Source organism: Ailuropoda melanoleuca, chromosome 8 (assembly GCF_002007445.2).
Source record: "Ailuropoda melanoleuca isolate Jingjing chromosome 8, ASM200744v2, whole genome shotgun sequence".
Lineage (NCBI taxonomy): Eukaryota > Metazoa > Chordata > Mammalia > Carnivora > Ursidae > Ailuropoda > Ailuropoda melanoleuca.
In genome coordinates, this window is record NC_048225.1 from 82,364,939 (window position 1) to 82,369,731 (window position 4,793).

A 4,793-nucleotide genomic window follows, 5' to 3' on the forward strand; every position below is an offset into this window, starting at 1 on the left:
CCAAAAAAAAAAAAAAAAAAAAAAAATTAAAAAATAGAACTACCATATAATCCAGCAATCCCACTTCTAAGTTTGTATCCAAAAAATTGCACTTACAACAAAAATTATAAAATGCCCACAAATAAGCCTAACAAGAAATATCCAAAAACAGTAACTGAAAACTCTTTACTTAAAGGCAAAGGGATACCACATTCTTGGAATTAAGTACACAATGATGTAACAATGTCAATATGCCTGCAAATTAACCAATAATTCAATATAATTACTATCAAAATCCCACTGAGATTTCTAAATCTTAACAATTTAATCCTAGTGATCTTTGAAGGACATAGTAGCATCCAAATAAATTCTGAAAAAGAACACAATAATGGGGAGCTACCTAGATAAACATATATGCTTTAAGCTTATAATCAAAGTATTATAATTAAAATAATATGTAAAACAATGTATAGGAAGAGAAAGATGAATGGAATCATGGAGATAATTTTTCAAAGATCTGTGTACATTTTAGAATTTGATATATGAGGGGCGCCTGGGTGGCACAGCGGTTAAGCGTCTGCCTTCGGCTCAGGGCGTGATCCCAGCGTTATGGGATCGAGCCCCACATCAGGCTCTTCCGCTATGAGCCTGCTTCTTCCTCTCCCACTCCCCTGCTTGTGTTCCCTCTCTCACTGTCTCTATCTCTGTTGAATAAATAAATAAAATCTCAAAAAAAAAAAAGAATTTGATATATGAGAAATACAGCTCTTCACAGTAGTGGGAATTGATGAACTATTCACTTGTTAGTATTAGTACAATGAAAAAGTATTAAGTTGGTTCCAACCAACCAAACAACCATCAATGAATAAATGGATGGATGAATATTTCACATAGGTTCAAGTTGGTGATGTAAGGGGAAAAAATACCAGACGAGAAAAACAGGAGATCTTTGATAATCTTGTACAATATTCCTCAACTTTAAAAAATGGTTAATATCTAAACAAAATGGTTATTACAGGGGCGCCTGGGTGGCACAGTGGTTAAGCGTCTGCCTTCGGCTCAGGGCGTGATCCCAGCGTTATGGGATCGAGCCCCACATCAGGCTCTTCTGCTACGAGCCTGCTTCTTCCTTTCCCACTCCCCCTGCTTGTGTTCCCTCTCTCGCTGGCTGTCTCTATCTCTGTCAAATAAATAAATAAAATCTTTAAAAAACAAACAAACAAAAAAAAAAACAAAATGGTTATTACATGTATCTAAAGCATGCAACACTATAAAGCTGTTGAAAAGAATGAGAGATCAACACATACTGACATAGAAAGGTCTTCCAGATACATTAAATATAAAAAACAAATTTGGGAGAAACAAATTCATATAGTACAATGCTATTTACAAAATTGCAAGAGAACTATTAATATGTACACTTATATATGTAAATACATACAAAGTTCTTGGAAAATATATATCAAACCATGAACAGTAGTTACCACTAACGATAGAAAATGGAGAATGGGTGGGAATATCAAAGAGGATTTTCATGTCTTGGCTATCTGCTTCTGTACTGATTTGGTCTTTTCATATTGAGAAACCTCTTCATACAATTAAAAAATACAATTTCAAAACAAAAAGCTACTTAACAAAAATCTTCATGTATCAACATTTCTTTCCTATAAGAAACAGATGAGTGAGGGGTGCCTGGGTGGCTTTGTGGGTTGCGCATTCAACTCTTGGTTTTAGTTCGCGTCAAGCCCTATGTCGGGCTCTGTGCTGGGCATGGAGTCTGCTTGTCCCTTTCCCTCTGCTCCTCCTCCAGCTTGTGCTCTCCCTCTCAAATGAATAAATAAAATCTTAAAAAAAAAAAAAAAAAGGAACTCCTGGGGGGCTCAGTCAGCTAAGCATCTGCCTCCCTCTCAGGTCATGATCCTGGGGTATGGGATGGAGCCTCGCATTAGGACTGGGCTCCTCGCTCAGCGGGGAGCCTGCTTCTCCCTCTGACTGCCACTCCCCCTACTTGTGTGCTAGCACTCTCTCTCTCTCTGACAAATAAAATCTTAAAAAAAAAGAAAGAAAGAAACAGATGGATGATACCAATTGTGCCTGCTAGTATTGCTAGTTTTAGGAAAATGTTGTCTTAGTAATTATCTAGAACCACAAAATGCTAAGTGGCACTCTTTAGTCCTAACTCAATATTGTTATTTTAATTTGCTGGAATTAGCATCAAGAGAGGAACATGCTAACAGACTGCACGCATACATACTATATATTACATGAAGCCACAGATCATTTTCTTTGACCTTGACCACATCAAGTGAAAGGTTTCTAAAACCTCCCTCTCCTTGGAAAGCAAACCAGGGAATATAAATCGCCTGGGCCTGCAGAGCTTTGTGTCCTGCTGGATCAAACACCCCTACTGGCAGAGCTCACTACGGAGAAGCCAGCAGTGCCACCGCCACAGACTCAGCACATCTACAGCAGGAAGCAAAGGGGCCAGGGGAGAGCTTAACAGATTCCTATGTGTTTAGCAACCAAAATGAAATCTGGCATAGTATTAGATTTCATGTGTATCAACCTAGGCATTTGAGTTAAAGTTTAAGCAAAAACAATACTGAGAAATTTCTCTAGTGTAATAATAATAAATTTACATAGTGAAATTATGCACTCAATCCAAAAAGGCGAGATTATTAACCGAGAGAGAGATTTTAAAAACCTAAAACTCACAGATATATATGTCCATGAACACATCCTCCAAAAGGTCCAACATGTACCAAAAATATAGAATTACAAATAGGTATCCCAATTTCTTTGGTCTCTTTCAGTTGCCAAGTAGGGGGTTTATGGGTTTAAATGAAAAAACAGATAGTAATAAGTACCTAGCGCATGACGGGCACACAGCACTCAATAGGTGGCAATTCTTTCTTCCCCACTTCTTCTAACAACTGAGGCCCACCCTAAATCTGTCAGCAGAACCCTGTGTCCTACTTCCCTTTTCCCAGATACTCTAGATTCTTTCAAAAGTGCATCTATCAACAGACCTCCAAACATATGAGCTTTCAGAGATTAAAAAAAGTTGAGGCCAGGGGCACCTGGTTGGCGCAGTCATTAAGCGTCTGCCTTCGGCTCAGGGCGTCATCCCAGCGTTCTGGGATCGAGCCCCACATCAGGCTCCTCCGCTAGGAGCCTGCTTCTTCCTCTCCCACTCCCCCTGCTTGTGTTCCCTCTCTCACTGGCTGTCTCTCTCTGTCAAACAAATAAACAAAATCTTTAAAAAAAAAAAGTTGAGGCCAAAGAAAGAAAACTCTTCCTGCCACCAAAAGATGGTGTAAGACGGTGGACACTTGCATATGGACACACTTGACTTGGAACAAATGGACTCTTGAACCAGTTTTAAGTAGAACAGATTCAATAACATAAGGTTTTCTGACACAAATGACAATCCTTGAATAACCTTGATCCATTACTCTTCTTAATTTTACATTACTCAAAGTGTTCTCACAGTTCCCAAAGTGTGGCCCCCAACAAGCAGCATCAGCAACACCTGGAAGTCTGTCAGAAATGCAAATACTTAAGTCCCACCTCAGACCTGAATCAAAACCACTGGGAGTGGGACCCAGCAACCTGTGTTTAAACAAACTCCCCGCACTAAAGTTTAAGAACTATTCTATATAATCTGGTGAAGAATTTACAGTGAAACTCCAGATTTACCTATTCCAAAAGAAATCTGTTAACACTGATAAGGTTAACATTCTCAAGTATTCTGAAATTGTAGTATGACAAAAAGCCCACTTGACTCGCAAAATCAATACAAAAGTCCTACTAAAACATGCTTTTAAAAAGAAATTTTATAACGAGAGATAAAAATAATACAGGGAGGCACAAAAAGGTCTCAAAGGATATCAGATGAAGTTATATTATGAAGTCATTAAATATTAACCAGAAAACAAATGTGCCAGCTCAGAATGAGGTCTCTACCTAAACGTTACATTTGTACTGGCCTGTGTTTCTGGTTCACCTTCTCTAAAGAAAAAACATTCCTATGAAAAGAGTGAGTGAAAAAGAACCATGGACTATGTGTCCTCTAACAGACACCCAGCCCCTAAGACAAATCATTCTAAGAGGATAACATTTAAAACACTAATTCAAAAATATACATGTACCCCTACGTTTACTGCATCATTATTTACAACTGCCAAGATATGGAAGCAGCCCAAGTGTCCGATTGTAGATGAACGGATAAATACGTGGTAAGTACACACACACACACACACACACACACACACACACACAGAGAAAAGAATATTACTCAGCCATAAAAAAGATGAGATCTTGCCATTTGCAACAACATGGATGGACATGGAGGGTATTATACTAGGTGAAATAAGAGAAAAACAAATACCATATGATTTCACTTACATGTAGAAACTAAAAAACAAACGAATGAACAAACAAAAAGTAGAATCAGACCTATAAACAGAGAACCGATGGTTGCCAGAGCAGAGGGAAGTGGGGGGAGGGATGAGCAAATGGGTGCAGGGGAGAGGGAGATCAGGCTTCTAGTTATGGAATAAGTCACAGGAATAAAAAGCACAGCATGAGGAATATATTCACTGGTCCTGTCATGGCACTGTATGGTGACAGATGGTAGTTATACTTGTGGTGAGCATAGCATAATGTATAAAATTGTTGCATCTCTATGTTGTACACCTGAAACTAATGTAACATTATGTACCAACTATAATTCAAATTGGAAGAAAAGAAAAAAAGAGGGTAACATTTACTTTCAGAGAAAATAAGGCCTAGTGTAATTTCAGGTCCCCAAA